General features: G+C 43.3%; 1 long non-coding RNA gene across 1 annotated transcript; it reads right to left on the bottom strand.

Annotated features, from left to right (window-relative positions):
* Nucleotides 1–565: 565 nt before the first annotated feature.
* Nucleotides 566–12,705, bottom strand: LOC120856877. The gene is made up of 3 exons (XR_005719505.1): nucleotides 12,695–12,705; nucleotides 3,332–3,338; nucleotides 566–705 (listed from the first exon to the last, which is right to left on the bottom strand). It is a non-coding gene; the product is annotated as an uncharacterized LOC120856877 (long non-coding RNA).
* Nucleotides 12,706–25,831: the final 13,126 nt, after the last annotated feature.

The following is a 25,831-nucleotide window of genomic DNA, read 5'->3' on the forward strand; positions in this document are numbered from 1 at the left end:
GCTGTACAACAACAACGTGAAGCAGCTATATGTATACTTTTATCCCCTCCCTCTTGAGCCTCCCTCCTATCCCCATCCCCCCTACATTTCTTTGAACAGCCAACAAATAATCAACTGTTCCCTTTGAGAGAGCCCCATGGGCATTAGGTGTGAGAGCCTATTGCCTTGCATTTGCTTTAGGGGCTTCTGTGTGGGATTTTCCTGCCGTCCACAGATTAGATCTGTATTATGCATCACATAGGTATTTTCTTCCTGCTGGGCACAGGGCTTTTAAAGCTGGCAATTCATTCCTGCCTGGCAAATAGGTTCAGCAGTACCGTTTTACTGGATTCAATGTATATGCATTAATATACAATATTTTTTTTTCTCTTTCTGACTTACTTCACTCTGCATAACAGGCTCTAGGTTCATCCACCTCACATAGAGAGCAGACTTGGGGACACAGCTGGGGAAGGAGACGATGGGACAAATTGTGAGTAGCATCGAAACATATGTATTCCCATATGTAAAAAAGATAGCTGGGGCAAGTTGCTGTATCACACAGGGAGCTCAGCCCAGTGCTCTGTGACAACCTAGACTGGTGGGATGGGGTTGGGGATGGCAAGGAGGGTCAACAGGGAAGAGACATATGTATACTATACTTATGGCTGATACATGTTATTGTATGGCTGAAAGTACACAACATTGTAAAGCAATTATTCTCCACTTAAAATTTAAAAAGCTGGAAAATGTACTACAAAAAAGAAAGAATTGACTTTTGATAAGGTAACTACCATTTCTGACTACCTCTTACGTACCAGGTACTTTATATTCTTTATTTCCCGGAATCCTTCCGACACCCCTGCCTCCCTCTGAGGTTAGCATTTTCCCACTTTACAGGAAAGAAATCAGAGTTTAGGAAAGTTACTTATGGTTACATGGCTAGTAAGTTCTGAAGCTAGAATTAGGTTCCCAAGGGCATGTTCCTTCCACTATACCACACTTTTTTTCTTCCGAGATACCCTTTAATCTAGCTGGAAAACTTGACGTATGTATGAAACATCTAGGGAGTCATTTTAAGGCATAGAGCATGGTCATTAAGGGCTTGGACTCTGAAGTCAGAAAGTCTGAGATCGAATTCTGGTTCTGCCACATCATAACTGTGTGATCGTGGGCAAAGTGACTTAACTTTTCTGAGCGTCTATTTCCTTACTTGTAAAATATGTATGAGTACCCATCTCATAAAGTTTTGGGTAGGCTTCAGTAAAAATAATTCATATAAAGGCCACGGCCCAGTGTGTCTTGCATAACTGCTGCTCATACATGTTAACAATCAGTCTCATATATTGTTGGTGAATTTTTTAAAAGTATATGTACCTTTGTGTATTAAGGTATCTCTGGAAGGGTCAGCAAGAGGTAATAGGAATTGTTCATAGAGTGCCTCTGAGATGGGGAGCTGGCAAAAGACTTAACTTTTCACTCTATTATTTGTACCCTTTGTTGTTGTTGTTGTTGGGTTGCTAAGTCATGTCTGACTCTTGAGACTGCATGAACTATAGCCTGCCAGGCTACTCTGTCCACGGGATTTCCCAGGCAAGAATACTGGAGTGGGTTGCCATTTCCTTCTCTAGGGAATCTTGCCAACCCAAGGATCGAACCTGAGTCTCCTGCATTAGCAGAAGGATTCTTCACCACTGAGTCACTTAGGAAGCCCTTGTACCCTCCATACATGTTCAAATGTTGGGCCATATGATATTACTTGTTCAAGGAAACAATTAGATAATTTCTTAAATGCTATTATTACCATTGTGAGGAATTTGGAATAAAGAAGCCATCAGTGGGGTAGACTGATTTGAAAGAAGTTTCTTCGAGGAGATCAATTGAGCAGGGCCTCAAAGCACGTATATAATTTTGATGACAAAGTAAAGAACTGGGGGGCATTTTAAGTGAAAGTTTCTTGCAAAGTAGAGCATATAGGCAGGGGTGAGTAGCCACTGGGTGCCATCCACTCAATGATAATTGTTTGGTGTTGTGATGATAACTAACCCTGGTGGTGGAGAGTGGTTTTCTATAGTAGAAAAGAGAGAGTGTAAGTGAAAATTTGCCAAAACACCACCTTGAAGACAAAAACTGAGAAAGATTGCTGGTTGAGGCCAGTTCCATGAGCCCTGCTGCCAGAATTATTCTGGTTCATCAATTCAGATTGAGCTGGAGGAACCTTTGACGTCCTTCTCTCTCTGCCCGCAGGTCGGCTGGCTCCAGTCCTCAGGTCATCACTCATCAAGAGGGGATAATCCCAAGGACAGCAGGATCGGCCTCGTCACTTGGATTTAGGAGCGAGAAACCCATCAGGCAACTAAAGAGTAACAATGACCCACCATTAAACACACAGAGAGAAGAGCATGACGAGGAGTTTGTACAAAAGCCAGGAGCATTTGCTGACAGCACCTACGGAGCTGCTGACCACTGTGAGTTCTACCCATTGAACTGCAGTACAGAACTGTCCCCAACCCAAACATGCTTAGACGTGGGTACAGCATCCGTTCACACAGTGGTCTCTGCATGGACTTAACAGAGTCAAAAGAATTCAGGGGTCAGATGGACCTGGGTTTGATTTGTTACTGTGCCACTTTTTTGTAGAATGTTTTGGTCAAATTTTTAAATGTCTCTGAGCCTCAGTTTTTCTTGTCTGCAAAATGGAGCTAACCCCTACACTGGGGCTTTACGAAGATCAAATGCAACAGTGTCTGAAAGCGCAAGCAAGATACGTCTCTTTACAGACAAAGAACACAATATAGAGCCAAAATGGAACCACTACAATGAGAGCTGCTTGCAAAATTATCCTCTGTCATAGGCACTCAGCCTCAGGAGGTATGTTTGTTTCATTAGCTTGGATAGCAGGGAGGGAAGAGGGAGAGAGAACTGGGGAAGGGCAGGAAGCCAGAAAGTGGCTCTTGTATGAGAAAATTTACTCTAACCAATTTTCAGACAACGTTGCTCTCCTTCCTCAAACACTGGGGCCACAAGGCATTATGCCAAAGAAGTCAGCAGCCTGGCAGATATTTTAAACTGATTCTGAGACTGACCGACAGGCCATTTGCGCCATATGCCACTGACACGTTAATCTAGGCAAGAATGCTAGGCACCTGGGGACATCCATGCTGAAATGCCATTTAGGCAGAGCACACCAACTCCAGTGGTACACGTTCATCAAGGCAAACATTGAGAGCAGCCACGAAGACAGAAGTGGGGAGGAGGAGTGAAAGCGAGATGCACTGTTGAATCCTTGAAAGACTTTCTGAGGTGTGGACACTTCATTATGCTTCTAGGAGAGCCGCAGATTCAACAAAACATCAAAACTGGGTATTTACAGGCCAGACAAATGTATGTCTGCTACTTTTGCACCTGTTATACTGTATGGCCACCAACCCCATGACCCTTCTATCCACTGGCAAATACTGGTGATGCTCCAGTCCACCAGAATGACCCCCTTTATCCCTGCAGTTTCTTTGTAAAAAGCAAGTGACTGCTGAGCGCCTTTAGTAGATGCTCTGGTGTCAGACTTTCCAGGGTCCAATTTGGTGGGAGCACTCTGCGCCTTTGGTCTCCCTCTCCCCTTTGCCCAGCCCTGTTTCTTGGTTAGTATGAGCAATAATGAGCTTCTCCACCCCAGCATGAGGACAGGCTCACAGCCAGCACATGAAAAAGCTGGAGCTCGTGTGGGGCAACTACTCTATTTCATCCACAGATCACACATCTCCTTTTTTCCTTCTTCTGTGATGCAACTACCCTAATGATTTTTTTTAAGTAGGAATAAGGCAGCACTATGGTTTTCTGGGGGGGGAAAAAAAAGTCACACAGCAGGAGAACTGCAACAAGCATCATAAAAGGAGCTCACAATGAAATGCCCACCCACTCTTGTCACTGGACCACATATTTTTCCAGATACAAAATCATTCTAACTTAGAAGATCTTAGTAAACGAATAGAATTCTGGCCCTCATTATTTTCTTCTAGGCAAATGAAACTTTAAAAAATCAGCTCTTCCTCTTAACATAAGTTATGTTTCACAGTCAGAAGACAACTAAAGATCATAAAAATAAGATTAGGCCACCAAAGAATGTGGATGCTCCCTAGCATTCTCTGTGGTGAGTAGTGCAGAGTTTTCCATGTTGAATGTGTACTCTGGAATCAAGCCTTGATTTAAATCCAGAGCCCTGCCCTTACTCACTAATGACCATTGGCAACTTAGCACCACCCCCAAGCCTCTATTTCTCCATCTGTAAACTTGCACAGAGTAACCTCATTTTCCAGGGTTGTTATGAGAATTAGAGAAGATATATATGTAGTGAGGAGCATACTCTCTGGTATGTGGTCAGGATATCTATGATGGGCCTGATCTTGGGAACTATATGTAACCTTTTTTTTTAACGGAGAGAGATTATAGCTATGAATTCTTAGCAAAGACTAAATGGATGTTTTAATCACAAAATCATAAACATTGTCTAAACCTTCACTACTAGACCCATTGGGCTGTGTTGTGCCACAAAAAATATTTGTCAGAAGTAGGAGAGTTGGATAGCTTAAAATCAGCCCTGGAGAACAGTAACATGACTCTGAGTCTAAGGCCCAGTGCTCAACAACCCCATGCCTGCGTTCTATACACCCAGAAAACCCATCTAAAATGAGATCCAAACACTCTCTTGCTTAAGTCTGATAACTGATCTCCCTGCATCCATCCTTGCCCCCTACAGCCAATTCACAGAGCACCAGAGAGCTCTCCATAATGTAAGATACATCACATCATCTCAGAATTTGCTAATGATCCCTTCTCTGCCACAGAACGGAATCCAGAGTCCTCACTCCAAAGCCTTTTATGGTCTGGGTTCCAATTTTCTTTCTAATCACATCTCTTACCACACTCTTTGCTCACCTCCCTCCTGTCACACAAACCTCCTCAAACACATCAAGTGTGCTTTTCCGCTCTGGAATTTTCTTCCCTATGTACCCCTATGGTTTCCTCCTGTACTTCAGTCATGCTTCTGTTCAAATGCGACATAATGAGAGACAGCTTCCCCAACCAGTCTTTTCAGTCACCCAACCCTGCTCTTCTCTGTCCCCTGACTCGGCTTTATTTTTCTTCCCGAAGCTTTCAAGCCTTCATACAGGAGGTTAATGTAACTGGCTCTAGTTCTCACCCCTGCAGCTGTTCTCAAGGCCCTGACAGACACCTACTATCGTCCTCTTCCAGCACTCAGTCTAGATGTCCCTCACTCTTTGCCAACACCTCAGCTGGTCTACATTGCTTTCTAGGTGGGGTGGCTTATATCTGCATCCCCAAGGGGTCTGAGTTTCTTTTGTCCTTTTGGACTGAGGTTGCTACAGTTCCCATTTACAGTTATCAGGCATGGCATTCTTGCCAAGACACGACACACTGAATGCCTGAGTCCCAGACATACTCCCTCTGCCCTGCTGCCTTCATTGTGTATCAGAAGCTCTAGTTTCTCAGTGTCATCAGGGTCAATTACTCTTAATAAATTGTACAGGTAGGTCACTAAGATGATGGTGTAAGGGGCCAATCCTATTTCCACCCACTGATTCTTGGACCCACATACGCTAGCTATTAGAGAATCAGTTCTGTTGGTTCTGTGTATATACTGCATGCTAGAGGATGCAATTAACCTTATAGGGTATTATGCCCAGACTGGTATAGGCAAGTCCATTATTCTACTAGGCTGGCTACCTCTGGTTGATGAAGTACACTGTAAGAATAGTCAGTCTCGTCATCATATGCTCATTGTGTGACAATTACCTGAGGTATGCATTACCCTCAGGTAATGTTGTATGGGATCCCATATCAGTAAAAAAAAGCATTCTATAATTTCACAGGTACTGGTTTTGGCAATAGCACTGAAGTCAAAGAAAGCAAAGCCATATCCAAAGTAGGTGCCAATTTCTGCAATGGAATTAGGTCTGCTGTAATCAAGGTGCCACCTAGGAACTGGCTAGTGTCCTTAAGAATGGGCTTCCCAGGTGGTGCTAGTGGTAAAAACCCACCTTGACAATGCAAGAGCTGTAAGAGACATAGGTTCTGTCCCTGGGTCGGGAAGATCCCCTGGAGAAGGAAATGCCCACCCACTCCAGTATTCCTGCCGGGAAATCCCATAGACGGAAGAGCCTGCTGGGCTACAGTCACAAAGAATTGGAATGACTGAAGTGAACAGTGGAAGTCAGAAATAGATTTAAGGGCCTAGATCTGATAGACAGAGTGCCTGATGAACTATGGTTGGAGGTTCATGACATTGTACAGGAGACAGGGATCAAGACTATCCCCATGGAAAAGAAATGAAAAAAAGCAAAATGGCTGTCTGAGAAGGCCTTACAAAGAGCTGTGAAAAGAAGAAAAGTGAAAAGCAAAGGAGAAAAGGAAAGATATAAGCATCTGAATGCAGAGTTCCAAAGAATAGCAAGGAGAGATAAGAAAGCCTTCCTCAGAGATCAATGCAAAGAAATAGAGGAAAACAACAGAATGGGAAAGACTAGAGATCTCTTCAAGAAAATTAGAGATACTAAGGGAACATTTTGTGCAAATAGGGGCTCGATAAAGGACAGAAATGATATGGACCTAACAGAAGCAGAAGATATTAACAAGAGATGGCAAGAATACACAGAAGAACTATACAAAAAAGATCTTCATGACCCAGATAATCACAATAGTGTGATCACTCACCTAGAGCCAGACATCCTGGAATGTGAAGTCAAGTGGGACTTAGAAAGCATCACTATGAACAAAGCTAGTGGAGGTGATGGAATTCCAGTTGAGCTATTTCAAATTCTGAAAGATGATGCTGTGAAAGTGCTGCACTCAATATGCCAGCAAATTTGGAAAACTCAGCAGTGGCTATAGGACTGGAAAAGGTCAGTTTTCATTCCAATCCCAAAGAAAGGCAATGCCAAAGAATGTTCAAACTACCGCACAGTTGCACTCATCTCACATGCTAGTAAAGTAATGCTCAAAATTCTCCAAGCCAGGCTTCAGCAATATGTGAACCATGAACTTCCAAATGTTTAAGCTGGTTTTAGAAAAGGCAGAGGACCAGAGATCAAATTGCCAACATCCACTGGATCATGGAAAAAGCAAGAGCATTCCAGAAAAACATCTATTTCTGCTTTATTGACTATGCCAAAGCCTTTGACTGTGTGGATCACAATAAACTGTGGAAAATTCTGAGAGAGACGGGAATACCAGACCACCTGACCTGCCTCTTGAGAAACCTATATGCAGGTCAGGAAGCAACAGTTAGAACTGGACATGGAACAACAGACTGGTTCCAAATAGGAAAAGGAGTCTGTCAAGGCTGTATATTGTCACCCTGCTTATTTAACTCTATGCAGAGTACATCATGAGAAACGCTGGACTGGAAAAAGCACAAGCTGGAATCAAGATTGCCGGGAGAAATATCAATAACCTCAGATATGCAGATGACACCACCCTCATGGCAGAAAGGGAAGAGGAACTCAAAAGCCTCTTGATGAAAGTGAAAGTGGAGAGTGAAACAGTTGGCTTAAAGCTCAACATTCAGAAAACGAAGATCATGGCATCCGGTCCCATCACTTCATGGGAAATTGATGGGGAAACAGTAGAAACAGTGTCAGACTTTATTTGGGGGGCCTCCAAAATCACTGCAGATGGTGACTGCAGCCATGAAATTAAAAGACGCTTACTCCTTGGAAGAAAAGTTATGACCAACCTAGATAGCATATTCAAAAGCGGAGACATTACTTTGCCAACAAAGGTCTGTCTAGTCAAGGCTATGGTTTTTCCAGTAGTCATGTATGGTGTGAGTTGGACTGTGAAGAAGGCTGAGCGCCAAAGAACTGAGCTGTGGTGTTGGAGAAGACTCTTGAGAGTCCCTTGGACTGCAAGGAGATCCAAGCAGTCCATTCTGAAGGAGATCAGTGCTGAGTGTTCATTGGAAGGACTGATGCTCAAGCTGAAACTCCAGTATTTTGGCCACCTCATGGGAACAGTTGACTCATTGGAAAAGACTCTGATGCTGGGAGGGATTGGGGGCAGGAGGAGAAGGGGACAACAGAGAATGAGATAACTGGATGGCATCACCGACTTGATGGACATGAGTTTGAGTGAACTCTGGGATTTGGTGATGGACACGGGGGCCTGGCATGCTGCAATTCATGGGGCTGCAGAGTCGGACACGACTGAGCGACTGAACTGAACTGAACTGAAGTGAAGTGACTTAGCATGCACTCACCCTCCTTAAGAATAATGCCTGATTTGGCCAGTCTTCACTGCTAGCAGGATGGATATTCAGCCATGGCAGGCACTATATGAGCATTAGTGATAGGGAGTTGATGCTTTTGTGTCCAAAGCTAGTCTCTACCCCATCATGGTCATGCCCATTGGTAACCCATTGCTCAAGTACTGGAGTGGCCATGGAGAGAGGCTCATGACGTCCAGACAAAGGTTATCCTCTCTACTTGGATGTTGGCCTATTGATTCACCGTGGAGGACTCATGGCATTAACATGAGAATCAGTAATCCTTGCTCATAATGCCTTTCCTCATAGGTCCATCCACATGCCTCTTCCTCAGGCTTCTTTATATATGTCCTATAAACATGGACATTATCTGGCTGGTCATCACTGGAGGTCATTTAAGAATGTGTCTCAGCATTGTCTATGCAAGGGGCAGGAGAGCAGCTCTACCCCACAGTTCCCATCCTCATTAGTCAAGGGTTGTCTCAAAGGGTGTTAATCCTTCTGAACGTCTAGGTTTGCATTTGTGTGCATCCTAAGCAGATTCCTGCAGATATCCTGTTAGGTTATCAGAAAAGCTCAAGCACGAGAGTGTAATAGATTCACGGTCCAGCTGAGACAAGATCCTTGTCTATTTATTCTTGAGCACAGCTGGTTGGGGTAGCAAAACTTGGAATAAAAGGTGGGCTGAGAGGATATGAGATGAAGCCTAAGAGGTGTCTGATATACCCTCAAAGCCTGGAGGGGAGGCAGGCATGATTGTAAGAGCATATTAAATTATGTATTTCAGATAATTAGATACTAGGATATTAAGAAATATGTGCTAATTGTGTGGTTCTGCCAACAAAGGCAAAAGTTGTTAGCTGAGGAAGAGATCAGTGCGGGCTCAGTTTGGCAGAAAAGAGTTAGAGCCTTGAGGCATGGCTGGTGGGGAGGCTGAGGGTTCCAGGTTAAGAGTCCCCCACGTTAAGGGAGACAAACTGAGAATTCACTGGAGAGGAACAGGAGTCGAGGACAGGCAAGAGATACCCAGACAGCTGAGAGGACAAGGATTCTCTTGATTCAGAGAGATTTTCTGTCCTGCTGCCTCCTGTAAGATAGACTGCCATCTTTGTTATGATGTGGTGGTATTATTTCATCACGAGGTCACGTCTGACTCTTTTGTGACTCCATGGACTGTAGCCCACCAGGCTCTTCTGTCCATCGGATTTCCCAGGCGAGAACAGAATGAGTTGCCGTTTCCTTCTCCAGCAGTGTAGCGCGTGGTTAAATGAACATGCTTTGGAGTGAGACAGATCTGCTTTGAATCCTAGCTCTACTGTTTGGCAAGTTTCTCAGCCTCCTCAATCTTCAGTTTCCTCATCTGTCCACTAGAGGTAACAAGGGTACCTACTTCATAGATTTATAATGAGGATTAAATTAATTTGTGTAAGATACTTGAAACAGTGTCTGGCTCATTATAAGCCCTAATGAGTAACAGTTATCATTATTACTATCAGGCAAAGTAAACAGCGGCTTTAACAGCGAAAGGAAACCTAACTAGAACAAATGAGAATAGGAAGCATTGAGCAGTCAAGAGAAAATAGATAAACCCTGCTAAGTCACTTCAGTCGTGTCCAACTCCGTGCGACCCCAGAGATGGCAGCCCACCAGGCTCCTCCATGCCTGGGATTCTCCAGGCAAGAATACTGGAGTGGGCTGCCATTTCCTTCTCCAGATAAACCCTATTTCTATGCAAAGAAGTTCAGTCATGTCTTCTGCAAAAAGTTCTCTCAGATGCTGGAGATACTCACTCAGCAGAAATCCCTTTTAGCCTTAGAGCAAAGAAAACTGATGAAACTCTAGTGGCCATGATGGCATTATCAGAAAAAACAGTGGCAAGAAAACCTGTTGGGAGGCTCATCCACTTTTGGAATCTACAGCGCATATGGGTAGCCTGGGCCTTTCTCATTTCTCCAGCGTATAGCTGGATTAGACAGGCAAATGCAATCTGCCTCCACATCAGAGGAAGAATATTTCCACGCAGAAAGGGCTACAGCTGTCATTGACAATCCCCACACATCCTGGGAATAGAACAATTTGATGTAGTCAAGTTCTGGGGGAGGGAAGTCTTCTCTTCCTACCTGAGCTGCCTACTCGGCTTCTTTTCTACAGTTCCTGCTTTGTATCAGCAGAACAATGTGTTGAAGATTCCAGGCACTGAATAGGGTTGAAAGACTATCAAAGCATTTAGACTTTGGTTTGACAACTTATCCAGAACATCATGACGAGTTTCCTCTTTGGTCTCTGCCTTCAAGTTGCACTCTCTCCAATGCTAAAGTTCTTTATGAATCTGCCTTGGCAATTAGCATCAGGACATAAATGACCTTTGGCAATCATTAGCTCCTTAATCATCATCTGCCTTCCCTTTATTCTTCAGCAGATCCTGACCCACTTCATTTTTGTGTTATAAAAACCTTCCATTATTTTCTAAGTTCACAAAGGCCCTTCTTTAATATTTCTCTCTTATTATGAAAGAAATACTTGCTTATTAGAAAAAAAATAAGATTAGAATGATCCAAAGTGAAAAGTAAAACTTTCTCCTCTCCACTCTACCAAGAACCACCCTCATCCCACTCCTTGGAAGTTCACCATTGACAAGGGCAAATTATGTATACTTCTAGACATTCCCTGGAGAAGGCAATGGCAACCCACTCCAGTACTCTTGCCTGGAAAATCCCAGGGACAGAGGAGCCTGATGGCTGCTGTCTATGGGGTCACACAGAGTTGGACACGACTGAAGCAACTTAGCAGCAGCGGCTAGACATTCCCCTGTTTGCAAAGAGGATTGTACCTCCACCACACATAGAAATAGGTGCTCTTGTGCAACTTACTGAACAATACTTCCTTGGTGGTCCAGTGGTTAAGATTCCATGATTCCAATGCAGGGGGCATGGGCTCAGTCCTTGGTCAGGAAACTAAGATCCCACATGTTATGCAGCCAAAAAATATATATATATATTATAAAAAGAAAAACATACTGAGAATATCTTTTCATGTCCACATAGACTTACTTCATTCTTTTTAATGAGTGAAGTGTATTCGATTGTGTGCTTTACCATAAATGATTTAACCAATCCCCTATTAATTAAGCTGCTTTCAGTTTTTCTCTATTACAAACCATGATGATATAAACACCATCTTGTGTGTGTGTGTGTGTGTATATATATATATATATATATAGTTGTGTACTTATAAAAGTGCATCAGAAAGATAATTTTGCTGAATCTAATGAGGTTGTGTACACTTAGCATTCGGACAAATATTGCTAAGTTTACCTTTTAATAGTTGAAACCAATTTACAGTCACCTTAGCAATATATGAGAGTGTCTGGCGTCCCACCCCCAAAGAGCCCTGAGTCTCCTGAGGAAGTAGCCTGGGCTTTGAAATCAGACAGACCTCTTTCTCAATTTGGTTCTGCCATTCGTGAGCTGGAAGACTCCTTCTAAGTTACTAGGACCGTTGGGACCCTGTTTTATCACCTATAAAATGTGGGGGGGGAATGCCTTCTGGGTGTGTTTGCTGTGATAATTTAGTGAAATAATGCAAGTGAAGAACCTAGTACAGTGCCAGCCAGGGAGCAGCTACTCCGCGTGAGCGCGGCCCGGAATTGCAGTTCCTAACAGGCCACGCTGTTCACACCGGCTTGCCACATCTGTGTGTCCTCTCCCTGGAGGGCCCCTTTCTGATTCTCATGGGGAAAACTCCCTCAGTGGACTCACAAGACACATACTGCGGTTTGAGAATCACTTTCTTATTTCATCTAGATTTGTCATGCATGTTGTCAGAGAGGTGATGAGACTTCTCTGAGGCTTCATTTCCAGGAATTTGGGTGTCTTTAATTACTTGGTTCCAGAACTGATAAGTTAGCTACCAGATTGCTTTTGAATCATTTTCGTGCAAATCCATCAACCCTAAAAGATTATAGAGAATTGAGTAATGAAGCGACTCTAATAGGTTAGAGGGCGACTAAATTTCCTCCTTCAAAAAAAGATTACTGAAGAATTCCTCATGGAAGACTGTGTATGACCCCCACCTCCTCCAATACGTATGATCTCATACAAAAAATACCAAGAAATAACTAGCAGCTTCTATTCATTCTTAACCTATTTAAACTCACATATAAAAATTCAATTAGTGGGTGATGCTCATAGCAATGCTATAATATGTATATATGTATATTCCCTCTATCAATGCTATAATATGTATAATATGTATATTCCCTCTATCAATTCACAGCTTCTGATTTCTAAGAGCTTTTGGCCTGAACAACTGAAAACTGGGGAATTCTAGCTTAGCTGATTCACTACCAGGCAGTTCAGCTGCACGTTGACAATTTGATTTTGTTATTAAGGGCTGAAAGAGCCATCAGAGAAGACCAACCCAACTAAGTCCTTTAACATAGAGACAAAAAGTTGTGCCCAGTGAAAAGGGAAGGAAAGCAGACCCATTCAGACTCTCCCTTCTTCATGATATGTCCATTCTTCACAGATCTTCCCCAGTTTCTCTATAGCATAAAACTCAGCTTCATGCTGTAGAGAATGAGATGTGTTACTCTCTGCAGCAAGGCTACCTGAGACTTGCACAGTTAAAAAGATCTGTGTGAGCTTTGACTGCAAGGAAATTTTAGTTTTAGCATGAAAAGCCAATATCAGATTATTTGAATTTGTTTTCCACTTCAGTTTGCGCATCTGCTCCAGGAAATCTGATTTAAATACATTTTCTCCAGAAACCTTCCACAGGCACCAAGTTACCTAGCAACTCCAAGTTTACTTTAGTGAGTTGTTTCCAACATAAATAGTGTTCACAACTTGGGGAGGATGTGTTTTTAGCCTTCAAAGTTTACAAAGCAAGAATTAAATATTGAAACTGCCATTCTCACTCTGCATGAATGTAGACTCTATTTAAATTACATAGAGTCTTGGGGACTGTATTTCTAAAGAGAATTTTTTTAATTAACCTACATGACCATAAACATGAATGAAATAGTTCTGTTTAATTTGCAGTAACCAATCCAAGTGCAGTGTTGCACAGCTCTAATTTAGGATCTTTTACAAAATCTAAATTTGTGCTCTGCATTCTGTGCCTGCTTTGGCATGTCAAAGAGATTTAGTTTTTCCGGACTTTGGCAAATATATCCCTTGGCTCCATTATGAGGATATGGGCTCGGACCTCTTGGTCAAGATGTTGGATTGAGCATGTGCAGAAATATCACTCTTCTCCAAACACATAGTATAGTGTGTGTGTGTGTGTGTGTGTGTGTGTGTGCATGTATTCCAACTCACTCTACAATGTCATTTTTTCTCTGGAAGAATTTCCTAGCATAGTACCTACTACTACAGAAACACCAGTGGTTCTGAACTGGGGCAATTTTGACCCCAGGAGACATTTGGTGACATTGAGAGACATTTTTGGTTATCACAATAGGGGGTAGGTGTTACTGGCACCTAGAACGTAGAGGCCAAGTATACTGCTAAACAATGAAAGTTGTTTAGGATTATTGGACCCCAAAATGTCAACAGTGCCAAGGTTGAAAAACCCTGAGGTACACAGTGTAGTTTTAATAATATGTACAATATTTTTAATAAACCTTTTCCAAATAATAGGGTATCACTTACATAACCATTTGCAATCATTTGCCACATATGAGCTAGCTTCTCATCTGCCTACAGAATGAAGTTCAGACTCTGGCAAGATGTTCGAGGCCCTTCCAAATTTGTTCCTGCTCTTACCAGCTATATCTTCCTTCATGTACTGCTCTCTGCATTACTCTACACTACATTTAACTTCCCACAGTACCCTGAAATGCCACACCCTGTCATATTTTTGTACGGACTCTTCTCTCCCTAGAATACCTTCTCTTCTTATCCATCAGAAAATTTCAGCTTATTCTGAAAGACCCCGCTCAAATAAAGCCTTCTCTGACACACTCTCTGCTTCTGTCTCTTGTCTCTCAAAAAGGCTGTTGCTATTTTTAAATAGCACTTGTTTATTTATTTACCTCTCCTGCTGCACTATGTTTTAAAGTATTTTGTATTAATTTGAGTTGCCAGCAATTAGCACTGAGTCTGGCACAAGGTAGTTGCTCAAAAATTACCCCTGAAGTGTGTACATGTAGATCTCCAGTCTTTCCCACTCTATTGTTTCCCTCGATCTCTTTGGATTGTTCACTTAAGAAGGCTTTCTTATCTCTCCTTGCTATTCTCTGGAACTCTGCATTCAGTTGGGTATATCTTTCCCTTTCTCATTTGCCTTCACTTCTCTTCTTCTCTCAGCTCTTTGTAAGATGTAGATACTTGTATGTATATATACACAAGCATGAACACACCCACACATGTGCCCCCCTCCCTATCACATGTACACATTGACAAAGAAAAACACTGGCTGAAAAGAGGTTTCATCACCCTTTCTATGCAAGATTATTCCCCCAGATATTTGCAAGATGTTTGTATGATAGAAATGGAAACTAAGATTCCAAGGACCAAAATGAAAAAACACCTATGTAGACGTAAGCATTCAAATGCCAGATCAAAAGATTGCCAGTGCAACATGGCACATCTCCAGTGCAAGGAAACCTAGTACAGCATTTCAGAATTGTGCATGGGATGCATTCCATCAGAAGCACAGCAAAAGTTGCCCATTTTTTCCCCCGAGAGTGACCAGGGCTGACAAAGCATCCCTAACTCCACTTACCAACTGAGAGTTTAGAAGGCTGAGGCACACGTGGGTGTGTTCTGTGCACACATTTCTAAGAGTAATGTTTGATGATAAATCTGTTCAAATCTGAATTCTCTGTCCACTGATTTGTCTTTACAACTCATTGAGTGTTTATCAAATCACTGGGTGAACAAGTTGCCTGTGAATATTGATACACAAACAGAGGAATTGTGGGGTAAGACTCCCTTGGTCTGATTTCTTCCATCCATAAAATGTGGGTAGTAATTCATACTCCTTGGCACCTCAAGAAGTCATAGGAAAAATGGATCATGTGCAGAATCCAATTCTGCTCGAGTCCAAGTTAATCTAGAACATACATATATGCATATATCTCACATAATGGAGATCTTTTAGTCAGAAATATGTTACGCTGAGTGAGTCTTATTAATTTTTAAGTCATGATGATTCCAGTTCATATAGCATCTCGGTCATCCTCATTCCTAGCTATTAATAGTTTGCCCTACACCATCGTTGGTCATGCCTCCTATATTTTTGAGGAACTGTGAAGTCAAAGAATAAAAATGCATATTTTACATATATAAATATTTAAGAGCTAAAAGTGAGAGAGAGCCAGTGGGGAGCAGGAAAAGGAAGTGTCTCTCTGGCAGCTCCTGGCCAGCCCTTCTGGCTGAGTGGTTGGTGGTGAAGACCATGAACTTTGTGTCAGACCAACCTAACTTTTCAGAGCCTTGGTTTCCTCCCTTGTAAAATGGGGATGATAATACATCACAGATTGCTGGGTTTGTTTCTTAGCTTAGTGCCGGCATAGAGCAAACTCCTGCTCAGCCTCGTGGAGGCTGTTCTGCCCAGGCTCTTAATTAATACAGTATCTGCTACACAATAAATGCTCAATAAATAAAGAAAATGTAGACATAGTGACAGCAAAGATAATAAGTAGAATTACTACTTATAGCACTAGTAACAGCTAGTGAAAGTGTTAGTCCCTCAGTGGTGTCCAACTCTGCAACCCCATGAACTGTAGCGTGCCAGGCTCCTCTGTCTATGGAATTCTCCAGGCAAGACTACTGGAGTGGGCTGCCATCCCCTTCTTCAGGGAATCTTCCCAACCCAGGGATTGAACCCGGGTTTCCTACGTTGCAGGCAGATTCTTTCCCATCTGAACCATCAGGGGAGCCCGAGAAGTAGCAGCTAGAGCAGGATTTAAAACATACATCCTGACTCCTGGTCTGGCGCTCTTTCCAAAACCTGATGTGAGTTTTATTTTGCTTTCTGGTGATAAGTTGTGTGGCTCAAAACTTACAATGTCCCTCCCTTTTAGGAGTGAGATCAGACTAACATCCTGATATTTTAGAAAGAAGATTTAACCTCCATGACTTTTGCACTCTTTTCTCTGAGGAAAATACTGTGAGGGTGATATGAAATAATAGGGAGACTCGGAAATCCCGGTTTATTTGGAATAGGACTAGGTTATGCTAATTTGGGGAGTTAATAGTTAATAAGCCTCCTTTTCACTCGCCAAATTGTCATAGTTTGGATGACAAGCCAAATGTCCCTCTGAACCTAACACTCACCACTCTGAATTGTAGTCATACTTAGATCAAACTGCAGACTCCAGACAAATTGTATTCAATTAGTATTTTTTAAAAAGTGACTATCACTTTTCAGAGATGGTGTGTTACTTTCCTGATCATAGATAAATTGCCCATCTAAATTGTCCAAGTGGAACCATTTGCAAAGAATTTTCCTGTTTCCTGGAGTATTCCAAATGTGAAATTGACACCATTCTTTCTTGCAGGAACATTTCTTATTGATAGTATTTATCCTCTAGCCCGCCTTAGAGCCTAGTGAAAATCAAGCCAGGCAGGGGTGGGGGTGAGGCGTTCGAGGAACCCAGGTGACTCTCTCTTTGCTTTCAGAAGATTTACACCAGCTCTCCCCCAGGCCTTTCCTCCTGGGTGCAGACAGAAAGGTGAACACAGAGCCACAGCCGGCCTGCAGTTGGAGTGGGTTGGGAGAGGCCTACTTTGGCATCAGCTGGTCCACACTCCCCAGATCAAATGTCAGCTGCCAGGACCAACTGGTGCCTCCTGGAGGTCTTTAAAATATGTTTTTCCAGCTGTGAAAGACTGCGGCATTGTTCTGCTGTTTGGCCACCTTCTCTCCGGCTGGCCCGCTGGCAGCAGCCATGCAGGGCAGCCAGAACGTGTCAAATCAAAGGGTCAACAATCCAGCAGCCGCCCAGCCACCGGCCCTCCTCTCTCAGCTGTCTGATGTCAGCTCATCAAAGACCCTGCATATGGCCCTGCACTTGCTCACCATTCACCTCACAGACCTCTAGAATTTTCACAAGTCAGAGGAGGCGCCAGGAGAAAATTTGCGGCCCCTGAGGGTGCCCTGGGGGTGGTTAATAGCCAGGGAGGGCGACAAGAAAGGGAGAAGTTTAGTGTGCTGTGGTTCCCAATTGTTTGGCTAACAGCCGGAGATTGACCTTGAGCTTGCGTCTGCCACATGGCGAATGCACCAGCCGGGCAGCATGTTGGGAGGGATCAGAAAGAAAGGAACTCGAAAATGCAAATGGTTTTTAAAGAATTCTTCTCCCCTCCTGCCCGCACCCTGTAGTTTCCTGTGCGAGAAGAAACTCTTCTCAGCTTATAGGGGAAAGTCACTGCTTGCTCAGAGTCTGAAAGTGTAATCCTGGAGGCCTGTTCTGCTGCGGCCTCGGCCCACTGTCTGAGCCTTCCGACTTTGACCGTCCTGGATCAGAGGGAAGCAAGAAGAGCCGTGTGCCCTGGGGCAGTGGCCAAAGGAGACTCAGACAAAGAGCCTGTTTTTAAATAAGAATGGTTATCTGGTACCTGAAAGGTGAAGGCCAGCCGTGGACTTATCGGGCCTGGCCCTGGGCTTGTGTAGAAGGGACTGGACGGTGGTGCATGCCCTGCGGCTGGGTCACAGCGGAGCTCTCCCCGCGCAGGTAGAACAGCGTGCTGAGCAGGGTGGAAGGGAGGGGCCGCTTACAGGATGCCTGCTGCTGTGCCTCCCATTACTGCCTCAGCACGGGTGCCTCCTTCCTTCCTTTGGGCGAGAATCAGGGGGCTTTTCTCCCACCTCTTCAATGCTGTTCCTGGATAACTCAGTTCGACCTCTATTGCAGTCAGGTAGCTTACCTTGTAAGATTCCTCCTTGGCCTCAAACCCTGAGCCCCCAGCATCTTTGAGTGGCATAATTGACGTTTAAGAAAATAAACTAGCTCCCCGCTTATTCCCATCTCTAACTCTGATCCTGGTGCGCGGCTGAATTCCCTGTGCTCCTAAGGGGCTTGCCTACAGACTTGTCTGCAGGTAGGGAAGCTCTAGGGGGCTTCCCTTGTGGCTCAGACGGCAAAGAATCTGCCTGCAATGCAGGAGACCCCGGTTCAGTCAGGAAGATCCCTTGGAGGAGAAAATGCTAACCTACTCCAGTATTCTTGCCTAGAGAATTCCATGGACAGAAGAACCTGGTGGGCTACAGTCCAGGGGGTCGCACAGAGTGGGACACGACTGAGCAACTATGCTTTCACTTTCAGGGAAGCTCTATGTATGCAATAAAATGTGTAAGACCAGATAGGTCTATGAAACTAAATTTAACTGTCATAATTGTGATCTCAGTATCTCCTGAAGTTATCAAAAATATTTTGTAAATTGTAAAGTGAATGCAAATGTAAGCGGTTTTGGGAAGATTATTTTATTGTATAAAATGCATTTCTTAAAAAAATGCAAAAGTGATCTCTCTTGTAGAACTGGTTCTAGGGTAAAAGTCACATGAGCACAAAAAGCAGTAGCTATGCTACACGGCGGTTGTTCAGAATCTGCTTCCAAGGGTCACGCTTGTGCGGCATTGTTTGCCCTGAAATCCACTGTAAAGATAAACTAGAGGTACGGACCATCTTAAAAATGGGCTTTGGAAACAAAACCAGTTTGGAGCAAATTATAAGGGAATGTGATACTAACATTTTACATTGTAAGATATACAAACTGAATTAATTAATGGGAAGCTATTATTAGATGCAGGGTATTTCTCCATACATTAACTACCTTGTCCTCGTAAATAGACCCTGTTGAGGATGGCTTATTTATAGGCTGTTGCAGCTTGCATAGAGAAAGAAATTAAACTGAAGGCTCTCTGAATATAGCATAGTGCCCAAAAGCTCATTTACCTTTACTTTTTAAATCTACCTCTTTTTCAAATGCTTAAATTATTTTTGCCAAACAGTAAGTTTAGGCAATGAGCCTGGATTTATACAGTTGTTCTCAGAATGAGCTTTGAAAGCATCACATGGTAATTTTTTTCAAAATGGAAAAACTTGGTTATGGAGCCATAGACCATTGTCCTGAAGGAAAAGAAATCAGTCAGTGTTTCTGTAAAGGTGGTTAACCCGCAGGCAGAAACAACTGCTCTGGATATCTTGCAAATTTACATTTGCGTTTGTTGATTCCGTATTAAACTGAATAACCAGGCGCATGGAAGGTAAAGCCCTCTTTTAATTAACCCTCTTGGTGTGGGCCCATGTGATTAAATATGACGGAGCTGCTCCTGGGGTTTCTGCTACTGAAAATACTAACAATAATCATTTGTTTTGTTTTTATATTTAAACACATTATTGCATAGCTTGGTGCAGAGATAATTACCAATTTTATCTCCTGTGTTTTTCTAATGTTCATTAATAACAATAAAGGGTTGTAGGTTAAAAACTCATTTAATTGCCTTTATGTTAATGACATTATGAATAGCCTTAGCTACAAGATTCTAATTCTGTCCAGTATCCTTTTTCTCAGTGGAGCCCCAGGAGGGCTGCTCATTTTATCAGCATTACTGATTCAGAGTTTTTCCTTGCAGGTGGGTTTTTGTACATAATCAGAATTAATGCACAACACATTTTGCAAGGAATGGAGTAGAAGCACTCGGAATAAGTAATTAACTAGAGTGCCCAAGGAAATATGCCTGAGCATTTTTTTTAGCATATTCATAAAACATTAAGGACAGTCATAAACACAGTAGAAGCAATTTCCTGGTAATGTGCTTTTAGACTATTTTCTGGTTCTTTTAAAAAAATCTTTTTTATTTCTTCCGTAGGGGAAATTTTTTTAACTGAAAATCCCAGAGATGCAGATAAAATGCCCAATGTGTGGCGCTTTGGGATTCCATGTGCTTCTGTGCTAATGCAATCGAGCCGGCAGAGTCCGAGGAACACTCCCCTTCTCTTCCCAGCTCCTATCTCCATCACGCACCTTACCAGGCAGGAAAGGAAGTGAATGCAGTTTGCGACATCACAGGAGATGTCCTTACCTGCCTATTCCCAACCTCTAGCATTAACCTCTGGGCATGGGAGAGGATGCCCAGTGGGGAGCTGGGGGCAAGAAGTAAAGTCGTGTGGTGGCCATGCGGTGTGCCACCCAGACTCCCCTTAAACGGACATGCTCACCCCTCCAGCTCTTGAGGGCTGACAGCTCTCATCTCAGTCACAGTCCTCAGGTCATCAAGGTCACAGCCCTACCCCACCCCCAGGCATCCTGCATCTAATGACAGGTCAGTGAAAGTGAAGTGAAGTCGCTCGGTCGAGTCCGACTCTTTGCGACCTGTGGACTGTAGCCCACCAAGCTCCTCTGTCCATGGGATTCTCCAGGCAAGAATACTGGAGTGGGTTGCCATTTCCTTCTCCAGGGGATCTTTCCAACCCAGGGATCGAACCCACGTCTCCCACATTGTAGGCAGACGCTTTAACCTCTGCACCACCAGGGAAGCCCTTAAATATAAGAATCCCAGTACTAACATCAAAGATTTCAAGGGAGGAAAGGAAGCCAGGTTGAAAGAAGAAGGGGGAGGAGGCGGGAGAGGAGGGCGAAAGGGGTGGCCTTACAGACATCTCCTGCCACCTACAGATGCCCAGGCATTATGGGACTTTTCCCTGGGCCTCCAGAGAAGGGAGGACTGGAACTCAGCCCTACCAGAAATCAGACCAGACCAGAACCAGAATTCGAGTTCTCTGCCAAGAGGAGATGATCAGTCTCCAATCCTCAGCTCAGGCTGAGGGTCCTTCGACCAGATTCCTTGTCCAGGACCGGGGGACTAGAAAAACAGGGAAGGATAGGAAGGGTTAAGGAGAGGAAAGAGAAAGGGAAGGGGAGAGAAATCAATAAAGTCTCTTGTTCCTTACCGGTCAGGGCACTCTGGCCAGTTGTCCACATCAGGAGGAGACCAGGGACAAAAGGGTCCTAGTTGCTGCCGCTGGGTCTGGTCCACTGGCAGGCAAGCTGGCCCCTGAGTACCCCGAGTGGTCAGGATGTCAGTCTCAGCAAAGAAGAATCCCACCAGAGTCGCCATTTGTTGCAGGAAGGGGGACCCCTTCCAGGGCCCGAAACTGGGCTCTTGTCTAACACTCAGAAATGAATTGTCCGAGGAGACACATGTGCTGACAAAGCAAGAGATTTTATTGGGAAAGGGCCCCCGGGTGGAGAGCAGTAGGGTGAGGGAACCCGACAGGTCAGTAGAAGAGTTTAAAATTCTGATTCCTCCTTGCCTCAAGGTGGGATAATTCAGAAGGCCATCCTGATATCAGAGGGCTCTAAGGGGTTAGCTGATGCCTTTGTCTTGCATCTTTTCATCCCTCCAGAGAGTGCTCCCCGATAAACCTCCTGTGCACAGACCTCATAGTCTATTTCTTGGGGACCCATAACGATGAGCCAGTATCAACTGGCCCATCTCCATGCTGTTTTGTGGGTACTGAAGCAGCAGTTTTTCCCCAGCCCTTTGACCTTGCTGTGCTCTTAGGGTGCTCTGGGCACAGAGCTTGACCCCTTGAATGGGGCCAGAAACAGGTGCAGAGACATCATCCTCCCATTGAGCAAGGATCATATGAGCTAAGGTATAATAAAATGAGGCTTCTGGTGGCTCAGAGGGTGAAGTGTCTGCCTGCAATGTAGGAGACCTGAGTTCGATCCCTGGGGTCGGGAAGATCCTTGGAGAAGGAAATGGCAACCCACTCCAGTACCCTTGCCTGGAAAAATCCCATGGACAGAGGAGCCTGGTAGGCTACAGTCCATGGGGTTTTGCAAAGAGTTGGACACGACTGAGTGACTTCATTTTCACTTTTCATAATAAAATGGTTCTAAAATCCCAGACCTTGGAGCTAGATGGGTGAATTTACGTACTGGTTGCAGTTCCTGGACAAGTTATTTAACATGAGTGAACCTCAGTTTCCTTATCTGCAAAGTGGGGCTCATGGCACAGGTAATGTTTGCATAGTGGTTAGCCCAGGAATACATGGTAAATCTCCGTAGAGAAAACAGTTCACTTTTTCTCTTCTCTGTTTTCATATCATTATTCACAAGGAAGGATGGTTCTGGATGCTGAACATAACATTCACTATTATACAGGCCAGTTTCTTCAAGATGAAGTGTTTGTTTGTTTTGTTTGTGTGTGTGTTTGTTTGTTTGGCCACACCATGAAGTTTATGGGATCTTAGTTCCCTGTCCAAGGATCAAACCCTGGCCTTTGGTAAGTGAAAGCGCTGAGTCCACACCGCTGGACCAGGGAACTGAAAGACTAAGGTTTAGAATAGCCCTGGTTCTTATGGAATTTAGCATTCAGTCTAGAAGGGAGCCCACAGAGGAAAGTGACATGGGCTCAGCACAGTGATATTAGTTTGCTAGGTACCTGGAGCCTTGTATGTATTGATGTATTTAATTCTCATAGCATCCTTAATTAGATACTGTTATGCCCATTCTACAATTAAGGAAAGTTTCAGAGAGGTTAAGCAACTTGCCTTAGGTTTCTCAGCTAATGAGTTGCAAACGCAAACCTTTGCCTTTAACCAGGCTTTTTACCAGAGAACCCACAGCTTGAAAATTTGTTTTAAATTACCCCTAATATCTGTATTTCCAAGCTAATTAGATGTACTATTCTTTTTTAGGAAAATTATCAAAAAATTCAAGTCTCATCTAAAGACCATTTTATGGTGTTACCTGGTGCTCATGGACATCTCATGGTGAAGTCAAAGTGGTGTTTTACTGAATGGAAGCCTTGCTTTGCCTAAGGCATTATAACCTGGAAGCGCAATTTCCTTGATGGTAAAATTATACACACCTGCATCAGAAGCCCAGTTTGAGAGATGTGGGAGTAGTTATTGTTCAAAACAATGTCACATTTGTTGTTGTTGTTTAGTCCCTAAGTCGGGTCCAACTCTTTGTGACCTCATGGACTGTAGCCTGCCAGGCTCATCCTCCATGGGTTTTCCCAGGCAAGAATACTGCATTTCCTTCTCCAGGGGATCTTCCCAACCCAGGGATCGAACCCGTGTCTCCTGAACTGGTAGGCAGATTCTTTATAGCTGAGCCACAGAGAAGCCCAATTATTGTTCAAAACAATGTCAAATCAGATTTTGGTTAATCTCACTGTGTCTAAAAATGCATTGAGTACAAGGACATTACTTTCTTATAATACAGCACATGAAATTTTATAAAATGCTTTTCTGTTTATTTGACTTCACAACAACTTGGTAGAGTAGATATTAGGGTTCCATTTGCCAGATGATAAGACTTCACTTATTCCACAAACCTGTCCAATTACCAAAGGTTCACTTGGCAACAGAGATGAGTCTAGATCTCCATTCTTCAGATCTTTGGCTACTCAAAGGGTGGGGCCTGGACCAGCGATGTCAGCGTCACCAGGGAGTCTGTAGAAATGCAAACTTTCAGGCCCCATCCAGTTTTATTGAACCAGAATCTTTTAACACAATCTCCTTAAATTCATATGCATATAAATATTTGAGATGCTCTCTCTCCTCTCATTATCTCACTGTCTCCAAACCTCTCTTCTCTAAAGTCTAGACTGTAAGCCCCTCAGGGGCCAGGCCCACATCTGGCTATTAACCACTGTACCTTCAGCACTTGCCGGTACCCATGCCAAGCAGGCTTTCCATTAGACACATCGACAAGTCTATCATTGGGTTGTTGGGCCTGTCAGCCATTTAGTCCCAGAATCCATTCTAGAGGAAACAGAATAATTTTTCAGTTCCTGAAAGGCCACCATCAGCACAAAGGTATTTGCTTTATTCATATGAAAAAGGTGAAGCCATGCTTAAAAAGTATACTGAAGCCTGCAGTTTGCAATCCTGTTTCTCAGCCTACAAAACCAGTGCCTGTAGGGAATGGAAACACTGTACTGTGTAATTATTTAAATGAAAACAACATAAATGAAGAGAAGGACCATTTATATCATGGTACTAATTAAATGAGAACTAATGGGCCCTGCTGAGAAAGGATACAGCTGGAGAGAGCAAGAAAAACTTCCTGCCAGTAAAGACTAGCAGACAATGGGACAGTTTTCCTAGTGGGATAATTATGACTCCTGGAGAAGATTGTCCAAGGCAAGATGAGAGAAGTACCAGTAAAGTATAATGTGCTTCCAACCTTATTATCGATGATGCTTTCAGGCACCAGCTCCGGGTCACAGATTTTGAAAATACTAAATGCTTAATTCAGTGCTGCCCTTTCACCCAAACGATCTCAGGGTAAGAGAAAAATGTGTGCACCAGTCCAGTGCTCCTTGATTTAACTCTTCCCTGAAATACTCTAGGAATAAATGATGGAGGAGGAAATTATAACCCCCACTTCACTCTCCCACCCAAAAATCGCCCAAAGAGATTTCCATTTCAGACAGCTGGTAGAACAACAATGTGGTCATCAAAAAGTTTGTGAAGATGATCCCCCAACCCCTGCCAAAAAAAATAATTTAGAAGCAGGAAATTGGTGATGCTGAAGGGAAAGCCTCCTATTCAGAAAATCAATGCAGATTGAAGTATCATAAGGAGATGTTGATTTATAAGCTGCTGCGCTGAAAATGACTTGCTTTCTCATTAGCCAGACCCGGTTCATGGCTGTGATACAAATAAGGCAAATAATTTAAAACAAACACACTTGCAGAATATGTTTGACTCTCATTTTGTCCTTGGAAAATTTGGGGTTAAAGACTCACAGAAAAGTCAAAAGGCTGCCAGACACAAATGCTACCTTAAGAGCTCAGATTCTGGGAGAGAAAGACCTGGGTTTGGATCCAGCTGTACCCGGTATTTCCAGCATCTCATCCAAGGACTTGACTCCTCTAAGAATTGTATTTCTCATTTTTAACATGTGAGTAACAACAGAAGCAACCTCTGTGATGGTAAAGGCTCCAAGGGGGGTTTGCATTTCCCACTTGGAAAGAAGGCCAATGCCTCCAGAAAGGAGTGAGTGTGGCCATTCAAGGGTGCCTACTGATTTCGTCCATAGTATGCCAGGTATGTTGGCCCCAATGACACACTAATGAGCAAAGTAAAGTTCAGAATCATTGCTCACACTTCCCAAAGTTAGTTAACAAAGAGTTAAAGGGATTCTCATGATGCAGTTGGTATTTGCATGCTGATGAATTCATTTCTCTCCTGAATACCAGGCAGGTTTAGGATGTGTCTGATTTCCTAGGCTACAGTTCAGATTGTGGCCTGAGTTTGAATGATTTCCCATCTCTCTACCTGTTAAAATCCCGATGATGTTATTATTTAGTAAAAGCCCACGAAACAAGTATATTTCTGCATGAGAATAAATGAGTGCATTTTGCTCTGGAACCTTCTTCTTCGGACTTCCCCCTGAATGGTACCATATTATTGTCTAACACCAATAATTCAAGTGACAATGTGTTGTTGCAGGTCTGTTAACCTGAAGTCTTGAACTAAATCTGTCAAAAGTTCTCTCTTTTTTTTTTTTTTTTGCAAACTGGCTAAAACATTTAGTGGCAGGGGAAAAAAATATCATGGAAGCAATATATTAAGAAACCTTTGTTTCATCATAAAGG

This window comes from Oryx dammah, unplaced genomic scaffold (genome assembly GCF_014754425.2).
Source record: "Oryx dammah isolate SB20612 unplaced genomic scaffold, SCBI_Odam_1.1 HiC_scaffold_28, whole genome shotgun sequence".
NCBI lineage: Eukaryota > Metazoa > Chordata > Mammalia > Artiodactyla > Bovidae > Oryx > Oryx dammah.